This window comes from Anomaloglossus baeobatrachus, chromosome 3, assembly GCF_048569485.1.
Source record: "Anomaloglossus baeobatrachus isolate aAnoBae1 chromosome 3, aAnoBae1.hap1, whole genome shotgun sequence".
Classification (NCBI taxonomy): domain Eukaryota; kingdom Metazoa; phylum Chordata; class Amphibia; order Anura; family Aromobatidae; genus Anomaloglossus; species Anomaloglossus baeobatrachus.
Window position 1 is genome coordinate 131,979,298 of NC_134355.1, and position 17,962 is coordinate 131,997,259.

General features: G+C 55.6%; 39 non-coding genes across 39 annotated transcripts; all 39 read right to left on the reverse strand.

The window, feature by feature from the left end:
- Positions 1 to 205: 205 nt before the first annotated feature.
- LOC142298330 (U5 spliceosomal RNA) lies at positions 206 to 321 on the reverse strand. The gene has a single exon (XR_012752535.1). It is a non-coding gene; the product is annotated as a U5 spliceosomal RNA (small nuclear RNA).
- Positions 322 to 666: 345 nt separating this feature from the next.
- On the reverse strand, positions 667 to 782 carry LOC142298331 (U5 spliceosomal RNA). The gene has a single exon (XR_012752536.1). It is a non-coding gene; the product is annotated as a U5 spliceosomal RNA (small nuclear RNA).
- A 345-nt stretch (positions 783 to 1,127) lies between these two features.
- LOC142297868 (U5 spliceosomal RNA) lies at positions 1,128 to 1,243 on the reverse strand. The gene has a single exon (XR_012752134.1). It is a non-coding gene; the product is annotated as a U5 spliceosomal RNA (small nuclear RNA).
- A 345-nt stretch (positions 1,244 to 1,588) lies between these two features.
- LOC142298332 (U5 spliceosomal RNA) lies at positions 1,589 to 1,704 on the reverse strand. Its single transcript, XR_012752537.1, has one exon. It is a non-coding gene; the product is annotated as a U5 spliceosomal RNA (small nuclear RNA).
- Positions 1,705 to 2,049: 345 nt separating this feature from the next.
- Positions 2,050 to 2,165, reverse strand: LOC142298334 (U5 spliceosomal RNA). Its single transcript, XR_012752539.1, has one exon. It is a non-coding gene; the product is annotated as a U5 spliceosomal RNA (small nuclear RNA).
- A 345-nt stretch (positions 2,166 to 2,510) lies between these two features.
- Positions 2,511 to 2,626, reverse strand: LOC142298335 (U5 spliceosomal RNA). The gene has a single exon (XR_012752540.1). It is a non-coding gene; the product is annotated as a U5 spliceosomal RNA (small nuclear RNA).
- Positions 2,627 to 2,971: 345 nt separating this feature from the next.
- LOC142298336 (U5 spliceosomal RNA) lies at positions 2,972 to 3,087 on the reverse strand. The gene has a single exon (XR_012752541.1). It is a non-coding gene; the product is annotated as a U5 spliceosomal RNA (small nuclear RNA).
- Positions 3,088 to 3,432: 345 nt separating this feature from the next.
- On the reverse strand, positions 3,433 to 3,548 carry LOC142298337 (U5 spliceosomal RNA). Its single transcript, XR_012752542.1, has one exon. It is a non-coding gene; the product is annotated as a U5 spliceosomal RNA (small nuclear RNA).
- A 345-nt stretch (positions 3,549 to 3,893) lies between these two features.
- On the reverse strand, positions 3,894 to 4,009 carry LOC142298338 (U5 spliceosomal RNA). Its single transcript, XR_012752543.1, has one exon. It is a non-coding gene; the product is annotated as a U5 spliceosomal RNA (small nuclear RNA).
- A 345-nt stretch (positions 4,010 to 4,354) lies between these two features.
- LOC142298339 (U5 spliceosomal RNA) lies at positions 4,355 to 4,470 on the reverse strand. Its single transcript, XR_012752544.1, has one exon. It is a non-coding gene; the product is annotated as a U5 spliceosomal RNA (small nuclear RNA).
- A 345-nt stretch (positions 4,471 to 4,815) lies between these two features.
- Positions 4,816 to 4,931, reverse strand: LOC142297734 (U5 spliceosomal RNA). Its single transcript, XR_012752008.1, has one exon. It is a non-coding gene; the product is annotated as a U5 spliceosomal RNA (small nuclear RNA).
- A 345-nt stretch (positions 4,932 to 5,276) lies between these two features.
- On the reverse strand, positions 5,277 to 5,392 carry LOC142298340 (U5 spliceosomal RNA). The gene has a single exon (XR_012752545.1). It is a non-coding gene; the product is annotated as a U5 spliceosomal RNA (small nuclear RNA).
- A 345-nt stretch (positions 5,393 to 5,737) lies between these two features.
- Positions 5,738 to 5,853, reverse strand: LOC142298341 (U5 spliceosomal RNA). Its single transcript, XR_012752546.1, has one exon. It is a non-coding gene; the product is annotated as a U5 spliceosomal RNA (small nuclear RNA).
- Positions 5,854 to 6,198: 345 nt separating this feature from the next.
- LOC142298342 (U5 spliceosomal RNA) lies at positions 6,199 to 6,314 on the reverse strand. Its single transcript, XR_012752547.1, has one exon. It is a non-coding gene; the product is annotated as a U5 spliceosomal RNA (small nuclear RNA).
- Positions 6,315 to 6,659: 345 nt separating this feature from the next.
- LOC142297693 (U5 spliceosomal RNA) lies at positions 6,660 to 6,775 on the reverse strand. The gene has a single exon (XR_012751967.1). It is a non-coding gene; the product is annotated as a U5 spliceosomal RNA (small nuclear RNA).
- A 345-nt stretch (positions 6,776 to 7,120) lies between these two features.
- LOC142298343 (U5 spliceosomal RNA) lies at positions 7,121 to 7,236 on the reverse strand. Its single transcript, XR_012752548.1, has one exon. It is a non-coding gene; the product is annotated as a U5 spliceosomal RNA (small nuclear RNA).
- A 345-nt stretch (positions 7,237 to 7,581) lies between these two features.
- On the reverse strand, positions 7,582 to 7,697 carry LOC142298345 (U5 spliceosomal RNA). Its single transcript, XR_012752550.1, has one exon. It is a non-coding gene; the product is annotated as a U5 spliceosomal RNA (small nuclear RNA).
- Positions 7,698 to 8,042: 345 nt separating this feature from the next.
- On the reverse strand, positions 8,043 to 8,158 carry LOC142298346 (U5 spliceosomal RNA). Its single transcript, XR_012752551.1, has one exon. It is a non-coding gene; the product is annotated as a U5 spliceosomal RNA (small nuclear RNA).
- Positions 8,159 to 8,503: 345 nt separating this feature from the next.
- LOC142298347 (U5 spliceosomal RNA) lies at positions 8,504 to 8,619 on the reverse strand. The gene has a single exon (XR_012752552.1). It is a non-coding gene; the product is annotated as a U5 spliceosomal RNA (small nuclear RNA).
- A 345-nt stretch (positions 8,620 to 8,964) lies between these two features.
- Positions 8,965 to 9,080, reverse strand: LOC142297653 (U5 spliceosomal RNA). Its single transcript, XR_012751930.1, has one exon. It is a non-coding gene; the product is annotated as a U5 spliceosomal RNA (small nuclear RNA).
- A 345-nt stretch (positions 9,081 to 9,425) lies between these two features.
- On the reverse strand, positions 9,426 to 9,541 carry LOC142298348 (U5 spliceosomal RNA). Its single transcript, XR_012752553.1, has one exon. It is a non-coding gene; the product is annotated as a U5 spliceosomal RNA (small nuclear RNA).
- Positions 9,542 to 9,886: 345 nt separating this feature from the next.
- On the reverse strand, positions 9,887 to 10,002 carry LOC142298349 (U5 spliceosomal RNA). The gene has a single exon (XR_012752554.1). It is a non-coding gene; the product is annotated as a U5 spliceosomal RNA (small nuclear RNA).
- A 345-nt stretch (positions 10,003 to 10,347) lies between these two features.
- Positions 10,348 to 10,463, reverse strand: LOC142298350 (U5 spliceosomal RNA). The gene has a single exon (XR_012752555.1). It is a non-coding gene; the product is annotated as a U5 spliceosomal RNA (small nuclear RNA).
- A 345-nt stretch (positions 10,464 to 10,808) lies between these two features.
- LOC142298351 (U5 spliceosomal RNA) lies at positions 10,809 to 10,924 on the reverse strand. Its single transcript, XR_012752556.1, has one exon. It is a non-coding gene; the product is annotated as a U5 spliceosomal RNA (small nuclear RNA).
- Positions 10,925 to 11,269: 345 nt separating this feature from the next.
- LOC142298352 (U5 spliceosomal RNA) lies at positions 11,270 to 11,385 on the reverse strand. The gene has a single exon (XR_012752557.1). It is a non-coding gene; the product is annotated as a U5 spliceosomal RNA (small nuclear RNA).
- A 345-nt stretch (positions 11,386 to 11,730) lies between these two features.
- LOC142297683 (U5 spliceosomal RNA) lies at positions 11,731 to 11,846 on the reverse strand. Its single transcript, XR_012751959.1, has one exon. It is a non-coding gene; the product is annotated as a U5 spliceosomal RNA (small nuclear RNA).
- Positions 11,847 to 12,191: 345 nt separating this feature from the next.
- On the reverse strand, positions 12,192 to 12,307 carry LOC142298353 (U5 spliceosomal RNA). The gene has a single exon (XR_012752558.1). It is a non-coding gene; the product is annotated as a U5 spliceosomal RNA (small nuclear RNA).
- Positions 12,308 to 12,652: 345 nt separating this feature from the next.
- On the reverse strand, positions 12,653 to 12,768 carry LOC142298354 (U5 spliceosomal RNA). Its single transcript, XR_012752559.1, has one exon. It is a non-coding gene; the product is annotated as a U5 spliceosomal RNA (small nuclear RNA).
- Positions 12,769 to 13,113: 345 nt separating this feature from the next.
- On the reverse strand, positions 13,114 to 13,229 carry LOC142298356 (U5 spliceosomal RNA). The gene has a single exon (XR_012752561.1). It is a non-coding gene; the product is annotated as a U5 spliceosomal RNA (small nuclear RNA).
- Positions 13,230 to 13,574: 345 nt separating this feature from the next.
- On the reverse strand, positions 13,575 to 13,690 carry LOC142298357 (U5 spliceosomal RNA). Its single transcript, XR_012752562.1, has one exon. It is a non-coding gene; the product is annotated as a U5 spliceosomal RNA (small nuclear RNA).
- Positions 13,691 to 14,035: 345 nt separating this feature from the next.
- On the reverse strand, positions 14,036 to 14,151 carry LOC142298358 (U5 spliceosomal RNA). Its single transcript, XR_012752563.1, has one exon. It is a non-coding gene; the product is annotated as a U5 spliceosomal RNA (small nuclear RNA).
- A 345-nt stretch (positions 14,152 to 14,496) lies between these two features.
- LOC142298359 (U5 spliceosomal RNA) lies at positions 14,497 to 14,612 on the reverse strand. Its single transcript, XR_012752564.1, has one exon. It is a non-coding gene; the product is annotated as a U5 spliceosomal RNA (small nuclear RNA).
- A 345-nt stretch (positions 14,613 to 14,957) lies between these two features.
- LOC142297706 (U5 spliceosomal RNA) lies at positions 14,958 to 15,073 on the reverse strand. Its single transcript, XR_012751981.1, has one exon. It is a non-coding gene; the product is annotated as a U5 spliceosomal RNA (small nuclear RNA).
- Positions 15,074 to 15,418: 345 nt separating this feature from the next.
- Positions 15,419 to 15,534, reverse strand: LOC142298360 (U5 spliceosomal RNA). Its single transcript, XR_012752565.1, has one exon. It is a non-coding gene; the product is annotated as a U5 spliceosomal RNA (small nuclear RNA).
- A 345-nt stretch (positions 15,535 to 15,879) lies between these two features.
- LOC142297797 (U5 spliceosomal RNA) lies at positions 15,880 to 15,995 on the reverse strand. The gene has a single exon (XR_012752068.1). It is a non-coding gene; the product is annotated as a U5 spliceosomal RNA (small nuclear RNA).
- A 345-nt stretch (positions 15,996 to 16,340) lies between these two features.
- On the reverse strand, positions 16,341 to 16,456 carry LOC142297798 (U5 spliceosomal RNA). The gene has a single exon (XR_012752069.1). It is a non-coding gene; the product is annotated as a U5 spliceosomal RNA (small nuclear RNA).
- A 345-nt stretch (positions 16,457 to 16,801) lies between these two features.
- LOC142297568 (U5 spliceosomal RNA) lies at positions 16,802 to 16,917 on the reverse strand. The gene has a single exon (XR_012751847.1). It is a non-coding gene; the product is annotated as a U5 spliceosomal RNA (small nuclear RNA).
- A 345-nt stretch (positions 16,918 to 17,262) lies between these two features.
- LOC142297569 (U5 spliceosomal RNA) lies at positions 17,263 to 17,378 on the reverse strand. The gene has a single exon (XR_012751848.1). It is a non-coding gene; the product is annotated as a U5 spliceosomal RNA (small nuclear RNA).
- Positions 17,379 to 17,723: 345 nt separating this feature from the next.
- On the reverse strand, positions 17,724 to 17,839 carry LOC142298361 (U5 spliceosomal RNA). The gene has a single exon (XR_012752566.1). It is a non-coding gene; the product is annotated as a U5 spliceosomal RNA (small nuclear RNA).
- Positions 17,840 to 17,962: the final 123 nt, after the last annotated feature.

The window sequence follows — 17,962 nt, forward strand, 5'->3', positions numbered from 1 at the left end:
ATCTTCCCCAGGCTGCTCCCTTCTCTGAGCCCTCCTTTCCACCAGAGGGTCACCCCTTCAAACGAGCTTCCTGCTCCCCAAAAAGCGGGCCGTCCATGGCCACAATATTCAAATGAGGACCGCCTCCCTCCCAGCAGCAGCCACAGGAGTCAGCCTCCCACTACAGCCACCTCCCGCTCATTCTGTCGTTCAACCCAAAGAAGGAAACCCCAGCAAGCTGGAGCATGCAAAAATTGCCATAAAACTCAGTTTTGCTCCTCTCCACGGAAATCTTTAGTAAAAGGCGAAAGATTTTTACGTTCTGAAGAGAAACCAGAGTATATCAGGCAAGGGCCTCCTCCCGACCTAACACCCTGGCCGCAGCCCTCACTTGGCCCGGGAAGACCTCCTAGAAAAGGGGAGGCAGGGGGTTGATGATGGCTAAACCAAACGGTACCACACAGCCAGCCCGGCGAGAGGCCATCTTCCCCAGGCTGCTCCCTTCTCTGAGCCCTCCTTTCCACCAGAGGGTCACCCCTTCAAACGAGCTTCCTGCTCCCCAAAAAGCGGGCCGTCCATGGCCACAATATTCAAATGAGGACCGCCTCCCTCCCAGCAGCAGCCACAGGAGTCAGCCTCCCACTACAGCCACCTCCCGCTCATTCTGTCGTTCAACCCAAAGAAGGAAACCCCAGCAAGCTGGAGCATGCAAAAATTGCCATAAAACTCAGTTTTGCTCCTCTCCACGGAAATCTTTAGTAAAAGGCGAAAGATTTTTACGTTCTGAAGAGAAACCAGAGTATATCAGGCAAGGGCCTCCTCCCGACCTAACACCCTGGCCTCAGCCCTCACTTGGCCCGGGGAGACCTCCTAGAAAAGGGGAGGCAGGGGGTTGATGATGGCTAAACCAAACGGTACCACACAGCCAGCCCGGCGAGAGGCCATCTTCCCCAGGCTGCTCCCTTCTCTGAGCCCTCCTTTCCACCAGAGGGTCACCCCTTCAAACGAGCTTCCTGCTCCCCAAAAAGCGGGCCGTCCATGGCCACAATATTCAAATGAGGACCGCCTCCCTCCCAGCAGCAGCCACAGGAGTCAGCCTCCCACTACAGCCACCTCCCGCTCATTCTGTCGTTCAACCCAAAGAAGGAAACCCCAGCAAGCTGGAGCATGCAAAAATTGCCATAAAAGTCAGTTTTGCTCCTCTCCACGGAAATCTTTAATAAAAGGCGAAAGATTTTTACGTTCTGAAGAGAAACCAGAGTATATCAGGCAAGGGCCTCCTCCCGACCTAACACCCTGGCCGCAGCCCTCACTTGGCCCGGGGAGACCACCTAGAAAAGGGGAGGCAGGGGGTTGATGATGGCTAAACCAAACGGTACCACACAGCCAGCCCGGCGAGAGGCCATCTTCCCCAGGCTGCTCCCTTCTCTGAGCCCTCCTTTCCACCAGAGGGTCACCCCTTCAAACGAGCTTCCTGCTCCCCAAAAAGCGGGCCGTCCATGGCCACAATATTCAAATGAGGACCGCCTCCCTCCCAGCAGCAGCCACAGGAGTCAGCCTCCCACTACAGCCACCTCCCGCTCATTCTGTCGTTCAACCCAAAGAAGGAAACCCCAGCAAGCTGGAGCATGCAAAAATTGCCATAAAACTCAGTTTTGCTCCTCTCCACGGAAATCTTTAGTAAAAGGCGAAAGATTTTTACGTTCTGAAGAGAAACCAGAGTATATCAGGCAAGGGCCTCCTCCCGACCTAACACCCTGGCCGCAGCCCTCACTTGGCCCGGGGAGACCTCCTAGAAAAGGGGAGGCAGGGGGTTGATGATGGCTAAACCAAACGGTACCACACAGCCAGCCCGGCGAGAGGCCATCTTCCCCAGGCTGCTCCCTTCTCTGAGCCCTCCTTTCCACCAGAGGGTCACCCCTTCAAACGAGCTTCCTGCTCCCCAAAAAGCGGGCCGTCCATGGCCACAATATTCAAATGAGGACCGCCTCCCTCCCAGCAGCAGCCACAGGAGTCAGCCTCCCACTACAGCCACCTCCCGCTCATTCTGTCGTTCAACCCAAAGAAGGAAACCCCAGCAAGCTGGAGCATGCAAAAATTGCCATAAAACTCAGTTTTGCTCCTCTCCACGGAAATCTTTAGTAAAAGGCGAAAGATTTTTACGTTCTGAAGAGAAACCAGAGTATATCAGGCAAGGGCCTCCTCCCGACCTAACACCCTGGCCGCAGCCCTCACTTGGCCCGGGGAGACCTCCTAGAAAAGGGGAGGCAGGGGGTTGATGATGGCTAAACCAAACGGTACCACACAGCCAGCCCGGCGAGAGGCCATCTTCCCCAGGCTGCTCCCTTCTCTGAGCCCTCCTTTCCACCAGAGGGTCACCCCTTCAAACGAGCTTCCTGCTCCCCAAAAAGCGGGCCGTCCATGGCCACAATATTCAAATGAGGACCGCCTCCCTCCCAGCAGCAGCCACAGGAGTCAGCCTCCCACTACAGCCACCTCCCGCTCATTCTGTCGTTGAACCCAAAGAAGGAAACCCCAGCAAGCTGGAGCATGCAAAAATTGCCATAAAACTCAGTTTTGCTCCTCTCCACGGAAATCTTTAGTAAAAGGCGAAAGATTTTTACGTTCTGAAGAGAAACCAGAGTATATCAGGCAAGGGCCTCCTCCCGACCTAACACCCTGGCCGCAGCCCTCACTTGGCCCGGGGAGACCTCCTAGAAAAGGGGAGGCAGGGGGTTGATGATGGCTAAACCAAACGGTACCACACAGCCAGCCCGGCGAGAGGCCATCTTCCCCAGGCTGCTCCCTTCTCTGAGCCCTCCTTTCCACCAGAGGGTCACCCCTTCAAACGAGCTTCCTGCTCCCCAAAAAGCGGGCCGTCCATGGCCACAATATTCAAATGAGGACCGCCTCCCTCCCAGCAGCAGCCACAGGAGTCAGCCTCCCACTACAGCCACCTCCCGCTCATTCTGTCGTTCAACCCAAAGAAGGAAACCCCAGCAAGCTGGAGCATGCAAAAATTGCCATAAAACTCAGTTTTGCTCCTCTCCACGGAAATCTTTAGTAAAAGGCGAAAGATTTTTACGTTCTGAAGAGAAACCAGAGTATATCAGGCAAGGGCCTCCTCCCGACCTAACACCCTGGCCGCAGCCCTCACTTGGCCCGGGGAGACCTCCTAGAAAAGGGGAGGCAGGGGGTTGATGATGGCTAAACCAAACGGTACCACACAGCCAGCCCGGCGAGAGGCCATCTTCCCCAGGCTGCTCCCTTCTCTGAGCCCTCCTTTCCACCAGAGGGTCACCCCTTCAAACGAGCTTCCTGCTCCCCAAAAAGCGGGCCGTCCATGGCCACAATATTCAAATGAGGACCGCCTCCCTCCCAGCAGCAGCCACAGGAGTCAGCCTCCCACTACAGCCACCTCCCGCTCATTCTGTCGTTCAACCCAAAGAAGGAAACCCCAGCAAGCTGGAGCATGCAAAAATTGCCATAAAACTCAGTTTTGCTCCTCTCCACGGAAATCTTTAGTAAAAGGCGAAAGATTTTTACGTTCTGAAGAGAAACCAGAGTATATCAGGCAAGGGCCTCCTCCCGACCTAACACCCTGGCCGCAGCCCTCACTTGGCCCGGGGAGACCTCCTAGAAAAGGGGAGGCAGGGGGTTGATGATGGCTAAACCAAACGGTACCACACAGCCAGCCCGGCGAGAGGCCATCTTCCCCAGGCTGCTCCCTTCTCTGAGCCCTCCTTTCCACCAGAGGGTCACCCCTTCAAACGAGCTTCCTGCTCCCCAAAAAGCGGGCCGTCCATGGCCACAATATTCAAATGAGGACCACCTCCCTCCCAGCAGCAGCCACAGGAGTCAGCCTCCCACTACAGCCACCTCCCGCTCATTCTGTCGTTCAACCCAAAGAAGGAAACCCCAGCAAGCTGGAGCATGCAAAAATTGCCATAAAACTCAGTTTTGCTCCTCTCCACGGAAATCTTTAGTAAAAGGCGAAAGATTTTTACGTTCTGAAGAGAAACCAGAGTATATCAGGCAAGGGCCTCCTCCTGACCTAACACCCTGGCCGCAGCCCTCACTTGGCCCGGGGAGACCTCCTAGAAAAGGGGAGGCAGGGGGTTGATGATGGCTAAACCAAACGGTACCACACAGCCAGCCCGGCGAGAGGCCATCTTCCCCAGGCTGCTCCCTTCTCTGAGCCCTCCTTTCCACCAGAGGGTCACCCCTTCAAACGAGCTTCCTGCTCCCCAAAAAGCGGGCCGTCCATGGCCACAATATTCAAATGAGGACCGCCTCCCTCCCAGCAGCAGCCACAGGAGTCAGCCTCCCACTACAGCCACCTCCCGCTCATTCTGTCGTTCAACCCAAAGAAGGAAACCCCAGCAAGCTGGAGCATGCAAAAATTGCCATAAAACTCAGTTTTGCTCCTCTCCACGGAAATCTTTAGTAAAAGGCGAAAGATTTTTACGTTCTGAAGAGAAACCAGAGTATATCAGGCAAGGGCCTCCTCCCGACCTAACACCCTGGCCGCAGCCCTCACTTGGCCCGGGGAGACCTCCTAGAAAAGGGGAGGCAGGGGGTTGATGATGGCTAAACCAAACGGTACCACACAGCCAGCCCGGCGAGAGGCCATCTTCCCCAGGCTGCTCCCTTCTCTGAGCCCTCCTTTCCACCAGAGGGTCACCCCTTCAAACGAGCTTCCTGCTCCCCAAAAAGCGGGCCGTCCATGGCCACAATATTCAAATGAGGACCGCCTCCCTCCCAGCAGCAGCCACAGGAGTCAGCCTCCCACTACAGCCACCTCCCACTCATTCTGTCGTTCAACCCAAAGAAGGAAACCCCAGCAAGCTGGAGCATGCAAAAATTGCCATAAAACTCAGTTTTGCTCCTCTCCACAGAAATCTTTAGTAAAAGGCGAAAGATTTTTACGTTCTGAAGAGAAACCAGAGTATATCAGGCAAGGGCCTCCTCCCGACCTAACACCCTGGCCGCAGCCCTCACTTGGCCCGGGGAGACCTCCTAGAAAAGGGGAGGCAGGGGGTTGATGATGGCTAAACCAAACGGTACCACACAGCCAGCCCGGCGAGAGGCCATCTTCCCCAGGCTGCTCCCTTCTCTGAGCCCTCCTTTCCACCAGAGGGTCACCCCTTCAAATGAGCTTCCTGCTCCCCAAAAAGCGGGCCGTCCATGGCCACAATATTCAAATGAGGACCGCCTCCCTCCCAGCAGCAGCCACAGGAGTCAGCCTCCCACTACAGCCACCTCCCGCTCATTCTGTCGTTCAACCCAAAGAAGGAAACCCCAGCAAGCTGGAGCATGCAAAAATTGCCATAAAACTCAGTTTTGCTCCTCTCCACGGAAATCTTTAGTAAAAGGCGAAAGATTTTTACGTTCTGAAGAGAAACCAGAGTATATCAGGCAAGGGCCTCCTCCCGACCTAACACCCTGGCCGCAGCCCTCACTTGGCCCGGGGAGACCTCCTAGAAAAGGGGAGGCAGGGGGTTGATGATGGCTAAACCAAACGGTACCACACAGCCAGCCCGGCGAGAGGCCATCTTCCCCAGGCTGCTCCCTTCTCTGAGCCCTCCTTTCCACCAGAGGGTCACCCCTTCAAACGAGCTTCCTGCTCCCCAAAAAGCGGGCCGTCCATGGCCACAATATTCAAATGAGGACCGCCTCCCTCCCAGCAGCAGCCACAGGAGTCAGCCTCCCACTACAGCCACCTCCCGCTCATTCTGTCGTTCAACCCAAAGAAGGAAACCCCAGCAAGCTGGAGCATGCAAAAATTGCCATAAAACTCAGTTTTGCTCCTCTCCACGGAAATCTTTAGTAAAAGGCGAAAGATTTTTACGTTCTGAAGAGAAACCAGAGTATATCAGGCAAGGGCCTCCTCCCGACCTAACACCCTGGCCGCAGCCCTCACTTGGCCCGGGGAGACCTCCTAGAAAAGGGGAGGCAGGGGGTTGATGATGGCTAAACCAAACGGTACCACACAGCCAGCCCGGCGAGAGGCCATCTTCCCCAGGCTGCTCCCTTCTCTGAGCCCTCCTTTCCACCAGAGGGTCACCCCTTCAAACGAGCTTCCTGCTCCCCAAAAAGCGGGCCGTCCATGGCCACAATATTCAAATGAGGACCGCCTCCCTCCCAGCAGCAGCCACAGGAGTCAGCCTCCCACTACAGCCACCTCCCGCTCATTCTGTCGTTCAACCCAAAGAAGGAAACCCCAGCAAGCTGGAGCATGCAAAAATTGCCATAAAACTCAGTTTTGCTCCTCTCCACGGAAATCTTTAGTAAAAGGCGAAAGATTTTTACGTTCTGAAGAGAAACCAGAGTATATCAGGCAAGGGCCTCCTCCCGACCTAACACCCTGGCCGCAGCCCTCACTTGGCCCGGGGAGACCTCCTAGAAAAGGGGAGGCAGGGGGTTGATGATGGCTAAACCAAACGGTACCACACAGCCAGCCCGGCGAGAGGCCATCTTCCCCAGGCTGCTCCCTTCTCTGAGCCCTCCTTTCCACCAGAGGGTCACCCCTTCAAACGAGCTTCCTGCTCCCCAAAAAGCGGGCCGTCCATGGCCACAATATTCAAATGAGGACCGCCTCCCTCCCAGCAGCAGCCACAGGAGTCAGCCTCCCACTACAGCCACCTCCCGCTCATTCTGTCGTTCAACCCAAAGAAGGAAACCCCAGCAAGCTGGAGCATGCAAAAATTGCCATAAAACTCAGTTTTGCTCCTCTCCACGGAAATCTTTAGTAAAAGGCGAAAGATTTTTATGTTCTGAAGAGAAACCAGAGTATATCAGGCAAGGGCCTCCTCCCGACCTAACACCCTGGCCGCAGCCCTCACTTGGCCCGGGGAGACCTCCTAGAAAAGGGGAGGCAGGGGGTTGATGATGGCTAAACCAAACGGTACCACACAGCCAGCCCGGCGAGAGGCCATCTTCCCCAGGCTGCTCCCTTCTCTGAGCCCTCCTTTCCACCAGAGGGTCACCCCTTCAAACGAGCTTCCTGCTCCCCAAAAAGCGGGCCGTCCATGGCCACAATATTCAAATGAGGACCGCCTCCCTCCCAGCAGCAGCCACAGGAGTCAGCCTCCCACTACAGCCACCTCCCGCTCATTCTGTCGTTCAACCCAAAGAAGGAAACCCCAGCAAGCTGGAGCATGCAAAAATTGCCATAAAACTCAGTTTTGCTCCTCTCCACGGAAATCTTTAGTAAAAGGCGAAAGATTTTTACGTTCTGAAGAGAAACCAGAGTATATCAGGCAAGGGCCTCCTCCCGACCTAACACCCTGGCCGCAGCCCTCACTTGGCCCGGGGAGACCTCCTAGAAAAGGGGAGGCAGGGGGTTGATGATGGCTAAACCAAACGGTACCACACAGCCAGCCCGGCGAGAGGCCATCTTCCCCAGGCTGCTCCCTTCTCTGAGCCCTCCTTTCCACCAGAGGGTCACCCCTTCAAACGAGCTTCCTGCTCCCCAAAAAGCAGGCCGTCCATGGCCACAATATTCAAATGAGGACCGCCTCCCTCCCAGCAGCAGCCACAGGAGTCAGCCTCCCACTACAGCCACCTCCCGCTCATTCTGTCGTTCAACCCAAAGAAGGAAACCCCAGCAAGCTGGAGCATGCAAAAATTGCCATAAAACTCAGTTTTGCTCCTCTCCACGGAAATCTTTAGTAAAAGGCGAAAGATTTTTACGTTCTGAAGAGAAACCAGAGTATATCAGGCAAGGGCCTCCTCCCGACCTAACACCCTGGCCGCAGCCCTCACTTGGCCCGGGGAGACCTCCTAGAAAAGGGGAGGCAGGGGGTTGATGATGGCTAAACCAAACGGTACCACACAGCCAGCCCGGCGAGAGGCCATCTTCCCCAGGCTGCTCCCTTCTCTGAGCCCTCCTTTCCACCAGAGGGTCACCCCTTCAAACGAGCTTCCTGCTCCCCAAAAAGCGGGCCGTCCATGGCCACAATATTCAAATGAGGACCGCCTCCCTCCCAGCAGCAGCCACAGGAGTCAGCCTCCCACTACAGCCACCTCCAGCTCATTCTGTCGTTCAACCCAAAGAAGGAAACCCCAGCAAGCTGGAGCATGCAAAAATTGCCATAAAACTCAGTTTTGCTCCTCTCCACGGAAATCTTTAGTAAAAGGCGAAAGATTTTTACGTTCTGAAGAGAAACCAGAGTATATCAGGCAAGGGCCTCCTCCCGACCTAACACCCTGGCCGCAGCCCTCACTTGGCCCGGGGAGACCTCCTAGAAAAGGGGAGGCAGGGGGTTGATGATGGCTAAACCAAACGGTACCACACAGCCAGCCCGGCGAGAGGCCATCTTCCCCAGGCTGCTCCCTTCTCTGAGCCCTCCTTTCCACCAGAGGGTCACCCCTTCAAACGAGCTTCCTGCTCCCCAAAAAGCGGGCCGTCCATGGCCACAATATTCAAATGAGGACCGCCTCCCTCCCAGCAGCAGCCACAGGAGTCAGCCTCCCACTACAGCCACCTCCCGCTCATTCTGTCGTTCAACCCAAAGAAGGAAACCCCAGCAAGCTGGAGCATGCAAAAATTGCCATAAAACTCAGTTTTGCTCCTCTCCACGGAAATCTTTAGTAAAAGGCGAAAGATTTTTACGTTCTGAAGAGAAACCAGAGTATATCAGGCAAGGGCCTCCTCCCGACCTAACACCCTGGCCGCAGCCCTCACTTGGCCCGGGGAGACCTCCTAGAAAAGGGGAGGCAGGGGGTTGATGATGGCTAAACCAAACGGTACCACACAGCCAGCCCGGCGAGAGGCCATCTTCCCCAGGCTGCTCCCTTCTCTGAGCCCTCCTTTCCACCAGAGGGTCACCCCTTCAAACGAGCTTCCTGCTCCCCAAAAAGCGGGCCGTCCATGGCCACAATATTCAAATGAGGACCGCCTCCCTCCCAGCAGCAGCCACAGGAGTCAGCCTCCCACTACAGCCACCTCCCGCTCATTCTGTCGTTCAACCCAAAGAAGGAAACCCCAGCAAGCTGGAGCATGCAAAAATTGCCATAAAACTCAGTTTTGCTCCTCTCCACGGAAATCTTTAGTAAAAGGCGAAAGATTTTTACATTCTGAAGAGAAACCAGAGTATATCAGGCAAGGGCCTCCTCCCGACCTAACACCCTGGCCGCAGCCCTCACTTGGCCCGGGGAGACCTCCTAGAAAAGGGGAGGCAGGGGGTTGATGATGGCTAAACCAAACGGTACCACACAGCCAGCCCGGCGAGAGGCCATCTTCCCCAGGCTGCTCCCTTCTCTGAGCCCTCCTTTCCACCAGAGGGTCACCCCTTAAAACGAGCTTCCTGCTCCCCAAAAAGCGGGCCGTCCATGGCCACAATATTCAAATGAGGACCGCCTCCCTCCCAGCAGCAGCCACAGGAGTCAGCCTCCCACTACAGCCACCTCCCGCTCATTCTGTCGTTCAACCCAAAGAAGGAAACCCCAGCAAGCTGGAGCATGCAAAAATTGCCATAAAACTCAGTTTTGCTCCTCTCCACGGAAATCTTTAGTAAAAGGCGAAAGATTTTTACGTTCTGAAGAGAAACCAGAGTATATCAGGCAAGGGCCTCCTCCCGACCTAACACCCTGGCCGCAGCCCTCACTTGGCCCGGGGAGACCTCCTAGAAAAGGGGAGGCAGGGGGTTGATGATGGCTAAACCAAACGGTACCACACAGCCAGCCCGGCGAGAGGCCATCTTCCCCAGGCTGCTCCCTTCTCTGAGCCCTCCTTTCCACCAGAGGGTCACCCCTTCAAACGAGCTTCCTGCTCCCCAAAAAGCGGGCCGTCCATGGCCACAATATTCAAATGAGGACCGCCTCCCTCCCAGCAGCAGCCACAGGAGTCAGCCTCCCACTACAGCCACCTCCCGCTCATTCTGTCGTTCAACCCAAAGAAGGAAACCCCAGCAAGCTGGAGCATGCAAAAATTGCCATAAAACTCAGTTTTGCTCCTCTCCACGGAAATCTTTAGTAAAAGGCGAAAGATTTTTACGTTCTGAAGAGAAACCAGAGTATATCAGGCAAGGGCCTCCTCCCGACCTAACACCCTGGCCGCAGCCCTCACTTGGCCCGGGGAGACCTCCTAGAAAAGGGGAGGCAGGGGGTTGATGATGGCTAAACCAAACGGTACCACACAGCCAGCCCGGCGAGAGGCCATCTTCCCCAGGCTGCTCCCTTCTCTGAGCCCTCCTTTCCACCAGAGGGTCACCCCTTCAAACGAGCTTCCTGCTCCCCAAAAAGCGGGCTGTCCATGGCCACAATATTCAAATGAGGACCGCCTCCCTCCCAGCAGCAGCCACAGGAGTCAGCCTCCCACTACAGCCACCTCCCGCTCATTCTGTCGTTCAACCCAAAGAAGGAAACCCCAGCAAGCTGGAGCATGCAAAAATTGCCATAAAACTCAGTTTTGCTCCTCTCCACGGAAATCTTTAGTAAAAGGCGAAAGATTTTTACGTTCTGAAGAGAAACCAGAGTATATCAGGCAAGGGCCTCCTCCCGACCTAACACCCTGGCCGCAGCCCTCACTTGGCCCGGGGAGACCTCCTAGAAAAGGGGAGGCAGGGGGTTGATGATGGCTAAACCAAACGGTACCACACAGCCAGCCCGGCGAGAGGCCATCTTCCCCAGGCTGCTCCCTTCTCTGAGCCCTCCTTTCCACCAGAGGGTCACCCCTTCAAACGAGCTTCCTGCTCCCCAAAAAGCGGGCCGTCCATGGCCACAATATTCAAATGAGGACCGCCTCCCTCCCAGCAGCAGCCACAGGAGTCAGCCTCCCACTACAGCCACCTCCCGCTCATTCTGTCGTTCAACCCAAAGAAGGAAACCCCAGCAAGCTGGAGCATGCAAAAATTGCCATAAAACTCAGTTTTGCTCCTCTCCACGGAAATCTTTAGTAAAAGGCGAAAGATTTTTACGTTCTGAAGAGAAACCAGAGTATATCAGGCAAGGGCCTCCTCCCGACCTAACACCCTGGCCGCAGCCCTCACTTGGCCCGGGGAGACCTCCTAGAAAAGGGGAGGCAGGGGGTTGATGATGGCTAAACCAAACGGTACCACACAGCCAGCCCGGCGAGAGGCCATCTTCCCCAGGCTGCTCCCTTCTCTGAGCCCTCCTTTCCACCAGAGGGTCACCCCTTCAAACGAGCTTCCTGCTCCCCAAAAAGCGGGCCGTCCATGGCCACAATATTCAAATGAGGACCGCCTCCCTCCCAGCAGCAGCCACAGGAGTCAGCCTCCCACTACAGCCACCTCCCGCTCATTCTGTCGTTCAACCCAAAGAAGGAAACCCCAGCAAGCTGGAGCATGCAAAAATTGCCATAAAACTCAGTTTTGCTCCTCTCCACGGAAATCTTTAGTAAAAGGCGAAAGATTTTTACGTTCTGAAGAGAAACCAGAGTATATCAGGCAAGGGCCTCCTCCCGACCTAACACCCTGGCCGCAGCCCTCACTTGGCCCGGGGAGACCTCCTAGAAAAGGGGAGGCAGGGGGTTGATGATGGCTAAACCAAACGGTACCACACAGCCAGCCCGGCGAGAGGCCATCTTCCCCAGGCTGCTCCCTTCTCTGAGCCCTCCTTTCCACCAGAGGGTCACCCCTTCAAACGAGCTTCCTGCTCCCCAAAAAGCGGGCCGTCCATGGCCACAATATTCAAATGAGGACCGCCTCCCTCCCAGCAGCAGCCACAGGAGTCAGCCTCCCACTACAGCCACCTCCCGCTCATTCTGTCGTTCAACCCAAAGAAGGAAACCCCAGCAAGCTGGAGCATGCAAAAATTGCCATAAAACTCAGTTTTGCTCCTCTCCACGGAAATCTTTAGTAAAAAGCGAAAGATTTTTACGTTCTGAAGAGAAGCCAGAGTATATCAGGCAAGGGCCTCCTCCCGACCTAACACCCTAGCCGCAGCCCTCACTTGGCCCGGGGAGACCTCCTAGAAAAGGGGAGGCAGGGGGTTGATGATGGCTAAACCAAACGGTACCACACAGCCAGCCCGGCGAGAGGCCATCTTCCCCAGGCTGCTCCCTTCTCTGAGCCCTCCTTTCCACCAGAGGGTCACCCCTTCAAACGAGCTTCCTGCTCCCCAAAAAGCGGGCCGTCCATGGCCACAATATTCAAATGAGGACCGCCTCCCTCCCAGCAGCAGCCACAGGAGTCAGCCTCCCACTACAGCCACCTCCCGCTCATTCTGTCGTTCAACCCAAAGAAGGAAACCCCAGCAAGCTGGAGCATGCAAAAATTGCCATAAAACTCAGTTTTGCTCCTCTCCACGGAAATCTTTAGTAAAAGGCGAAAGATTTTTACGTTCTGAAGAGAAACCAGAGTATATCAGGCAAGGGCCTCCTCCCGACCTAACACCCTGGCCGCAGCCCTCACTTGGCCCGGGGAGATCTCCTAGAAAAGGGGAGGCAGGGGGTTGATGATGGCTAAACCAAACGGTACCACACAGCCAGCCCGGCGAGAGGCCATCTTCCCCAGGCTGCTCCCTTCTCTGAGCCCTCCTTTCCACCAGAGGGTCACCCCTTCAAACGAGCTTCCTGCTCCCCAAAAAGCGGGCCGTCCATGGCCACAATATTCAAATGAGGACCGCCTCCCTCCCAGCAGCAGCCACAGGAGTCAGCCTCCCATTACAGCCACCTCCCGCTCATTCTGTCGTTCAACCCAAAGAAGGAAACCCCAGCAAGCTGGAGCATGCAAAAATTGCCATAAAACTCAGTTTTGCTCCTCTCCACGGAAATCTTTAGTAAAAGGCGAAAGATTTTTACGTTCTGAAGAGAAACCAGAGTATATCAGGCAAGGGCGTCCTCCCGACCTAACACCCTGGCCGCAGCCCTCACTTGGCCCGGGGAGACCTCCTAGAAAAGGGGAGGCAGGGGGTTGATGATGGCTAAACCAAACGGTACCACACAGCCAGCCCGGCGAGAGGCCATCTTCCCCAGGCTGCTCCCTTCTCTGAGCCCTCCTTTCCACCAGAGGGTCACCCCTTCAAACGAGCTTCCTGCTCCCCAAAAAGTGGGCCGTCCATGGCCACAATATTCAAATGAGGACCGCCTCCCTCCCAGCAGCAGCCACAGGAGTCAGCCTCCCACTACAGCCACCTCCCGCTCATTCTGTCGTTCAACCCAAAGAAGGAAACCCCAGCAAGCTGGAGCATGCAAAAATTGCCATAAAACTCAGTTTTGCTCCTCTCCACGGAAATCTTTAGTAAAAGGCGAAAGATTTTTACGTTCTGAAGAGAAACCAGAGTATATCAGGCAAGGGCCTCCTCCCGACCTAACACCCTGGCCGCAGCCCTCACTTGGCCCGGGGAGACCTCCTAGAAAAGGGGAGGCAGGGGGTTGATGATGGCTAAACCAAACGGTACCACACAGCCAGCCCGGCGAGAGGCCATCTTCCCCAGGCTGCTCCCTTCTCTGAGCCCTCCTTTCCACCAGAGGGTCACCCCTTCAAACGAGCTTCCTGCTCCCCAAAAAGCGGGCCGTCCATGGCCACAATATTCAAATGAGGACCGCCTCCCTCCCAGCAGCAGCCACAGGAGTCAGCCTCCCACTACAGCCACCTCCCGCTCATTCTGTCGTTCAACCCAAAGAAGGAAACCCCAGCAAGCTGGAGCATGCAAAAATTGCCATAAAACTCAGTTTTGCTCCTCTCCACGGAAATCTTTAGTAAAAGGCGAAAGATTTTTACGTTCTGAAGAGAAACCAGAGTATATCAGGCAAGGGCCTCCTCCCGACCTAACACCCTGGCCGCAGCCCTCACTTGGCCCGGGGAGACCTCCTAGAAAAGGGGAGGCAGGGGGTTGATGATGGCTAAACCAAACGGTACCACACAGCCAGCCCGGCGAGAGGCCATCTTCCCCAGGCTGCTCCCTTCTCTGAGCCCTCCTTTCCACCAGAGGGTCACCCCTTCAAACGAGCTTCCTGCTCCCCAAAAAGCGGGCCGTCCATGGCCACAATATTCAAATGAGGACCGCCTCCCTCCCAGCAGCAGCCACAGGAGTCAGCCTCCCACTACAGCCACCTCCCGCTCATTCTGTCGTTCAACCCAAAGAAGGAAACCCCAGCAAGCTGGAGCATGCAAAAATTGCCATAAAACTCAGTTTTGCTCCTCTCCACGGAAATCTTTAGTAAAAGGCGAAAGATTTTTACGTTCTGAAGAGAAACCAGAGTATATCAGGCAAGGGCCTCCTCCCGACCTAACACCCTGGCCGCAGCCCTCACTTGGCCCGGGGAGACCTCCTAGAAAAGGGGAGGCAGGGGGTTGATGATGGCTAAACCAAATGGTACCACACAGCCAGCCCGGCGAGAGGCCATCTTCCCCAGGCTGCTCCCTTCTCTGAGCCCTCCTTTCCACCAGAGGGTCACCCCTTCAAACGAGCTTCCTGCTCCCCAAAAAGCGGGCCGTCCATGGCCACAATATTCAAATGAGGACCGCCTCCCTCCCAGCAGCAGCCACAGGAGTCAGCCTCCCACTACAGCCACCTCCCGCTCATTCTGTCGTTCAACCCAAAGAAGGAAACCCCAGCAAGCTGGAGCATGCAAAAATTGCCATAAAACTCAGTTTTGCTCCTCTCCACGGAAATCTTTAGTAAAAGGCGAAAGATTTTTACGTTCTGAAGAGAAACCAGAGTATATCAGGCAAGGGCCTCCTCCCGACCTAACACCCTGGCCGCAGCCCTCACTTGGCCCGGGGAGACCTCCTAGAAAAGGGGAGGCAGGGGGTTGATGATGGCTAAACCAAACGGTACCACACAGCCAGCCCGGCGAGAGGCCATCTTCCCCAGGCTGCTCCCTTCTCTGAGCCCTCCTTTCCACCAGAGGATCACCCCTTCAAACGAGCTTCCTGCTCCCCAAAAAGCGGGCCGTCCATGGCCACAATATTCAAATGAGGACCGCCTCCCTCCCAGCAGCAGCCACAGGAGTCAGCCTCCCACTACAGCCACCTCCCGCTCATTCTGTCGTTCAACCCAAAGAAGGAAACCCCAGCAAGCTGGAGCATGCAATAATTGCCATAAAACTCAGTTTTGCTCCTCTCCACGGAAATCTTTAGTAAAAGGCGAAAGATTTTTACGTTCTGAAGAGAAACCAGAGTATATCAGGCAAGGGCCTCCTCCCGACCTAACACCCTGGCCGCAGCCCTCACTTGGCCCGGGGAGACCTCCTAGAAAAGGGGAGGCAGGGGGTTGATGATGGCTAAACCAAACGGTACCACACAGCCAGCCCGGCGAGAGGCCATCTTCCCCAGGCTGCTCCCTTCTCTGAGCCCTCCTTTCCACCAGAGGGTCACCCCTTCAAACGAGCTTCCTGCTCCCCAAAAAGCGGGCCGTCCATGGCCACAATATTCAAATGAGGACCGCCTCCCTCCCAGCAGCAGCCACAGGAGTCAGCCTCCCACTACAGCCACCTCCCGCTCATTCTGTCGTTCAACCCAAAGAAGGAAACCCCAGCAAGCTGGAGCATGCAAAAATTGCCATAAAACTCAGTTTTGCTCCTCTCCACGGAAATCTTTAGTAAAAGGCGAAAGATTTTTACGTTCTGAAGAGAAACCAGAGTATATCAGGCAAGGGCCTCCTCCCGACCTAACACCCTGGCCGCAGCCCTCACTTGGCCCGGGGAGACCTCCTAGAAAAGGGGAGGCAGGGGGTTGATGATGGCTAAACCAAACGGTACCACACAGCCAGCCCGGCGAGAGGCCATCTTCCCCAGGCTGCTCCCTTCTCTGAGCCCTCCTTTCCACCAGAGGGTCACCCCTTCAAACGAGCTTCCTGCTCCCCAAAAAGCGGGCCGTCCATGGCCACAATATTCAAATGAGGACCGCCTCCCTCCCAGCAGCAGCCACAGGAGTCAGCCTCCCACTACAGCCACCTCCCGCTCATTCTGTCGTTCAACCCAAAGAAGGAAACCCCAGCAAGCTGGAGCATGCAAAAATTGCCATAAAACTCAGTTTTGCTCCTCTCCACGGAAATCTTTAATAAAAGGCGAAAGATTTTTACGTTCTGAAGAGAAACCAGAGTATATCAGGCAAGGGCCTCCTCCCGACCTAACACCCTGGCCGCAGCCCTCACTTGGCCCGGGGAGACCTCCTAGAAAAGGGGAGGCAGGGGGTTGATGATGGCTAAACCAAACGGTACCACACAGCCAGCCCGGCGAGAGGCCATCTTCCCCAGGCTGCTCCCTTCTCTGAGCCCTCCTTTCCACCAGAGGATCACCCCTTCAAACGAGCTTCCTGCTCCCCAAAAAGCGGGCCGTCCATGGCCACAATATTCAAATGAGGACAGCCTCCCTCCCAGCAGCAGCCACAGGAGTCAGCCTCCCACTACAGCCACCTCCCGCTCATTCTGTCGTTCAACCCAAAGAAGGAAACCCCAGCAAGCTGGAGCATGCAAAAATTGCCATAAAACTCAGTTTTGCTCCTCTCCACGGAAATCTTTAATAAAAGGCGAAAGATTTTTACGTTCTGAAGAGAAACCAGAGTATATCAGGCAAGGGCCTCCTCCCGACCTAACACCCTGGCCGCAGCCCTCACTTGGCCCGGGGAGACCTCCTAGAAAAGGGGAGGCAGGGGGTTGATGATGGCTAAACCAAACGGTACCACACAGCCAGCCCGGCGAGAGGCCATCTTCCCCAGGCTGCTCCCTTCTCTGAGCCCTCCTTTCCACCAGAGGGTCACCCCTTCAAACGAGCTTCCTGCTCCCCAAAAAGCGGGCCGTCCATGGCCACAATATTCAAATGAGGACCGCCTCCCTCCCAGCAGCAGCCACAGGAGTCAGCCTCCCACTACAGCCACCTCCCGCTCATTCTGTCGTTCAACCCAAAGAAGGAAACCCCAGCAAGCTGGAGCATGCAAAAATTGCCATAAAACTCAGTTTTGCTCCTCTCCACGGAAATCTTTAGTAAAAGGCGAAAGATTTTTACGTTGTGAAGAGAAACCAGAGTATATCAGGCAAGGGCCTCCTCCCGACCTAACACCCTGGCCGCAGCCCTCACTTGGCCCGGGGAGACCTCCTAGAAAAGGGGAGGCAGGGGGTTGATGATGGCTAAACCAAACGGTACCACACAGCCAGCCCGGCGAGAGGCCATCTTCCCCAGGCTGCTCCCTTCTCTGAGCCCTCCTTTCCACCAGAGGATCACCCCTTCAAACGAGCTTCCTGCTCCCCAAAAAGCGGGCCGTCCATGGCCACAATATTCAAATGAGGACAGCCTCCCTCCCAGCAGCAGCCACAGGAGTCAGCCTCCCACTACAGCCACCTCCCGCTCATTCTGTCGTTCAACCCAAAGAAGGAAACCCCAGCAAGCTGGAGCATGCAAAAATTGCCATAAAACTCAGTTTTGCTCCTCTCCACGGAAATCTTTAGTAAAAGGCGAAAGATTTTTACGTTGTGAAGAGAAACCAGAGTATATCAGGCAAGGGCCTCCTCCCGACCTAACACCCTGGCCGCAGCCCTCACTTGGCCCGGGGAGACCTCCTAGAAAAGGGGAGGCAGGGGGTTGATGATGGCTAAACCAAACGGTACCACACAGCCAGCCCGGCGAGAGGCCATCTTCCCCAGGCTGCTCCCTTCTCTGAGCCCTCCTTTCCACCAGAGGGTCACCCCTTCAAACGAGCTTCCTGCTCCCCAAAAAGCGGGCCGTCCATGGCCACAATATTCAAATGAGGACCGCCTCCCTCCCAGCAGCAGCCACAGGAGTCAGCCTCCCACTACAGCCACCTCCCGCTCATTCTGTCGTTCAACCCAAAGAAGGAAACCCCAGCAAGCTGGAGCATGCAAAAATTGCCATAAAACTCAGTTTTGCTCCTCTCCACGGAAATCTTTAGTAAAAGGCGAAAGATTTTTACGTTCTGAAGAGAAACCAGAGTATATCAGGCAAGGGCCTCCTCCCGACCTAACACCCTGGCCGCAGCCCTCACTTGGCCCGGGGAGACCTCCTAGAAAAGGGGAGGCAGGGGGTTGATGATGGCTAAACCAAACGGTACCACACAGC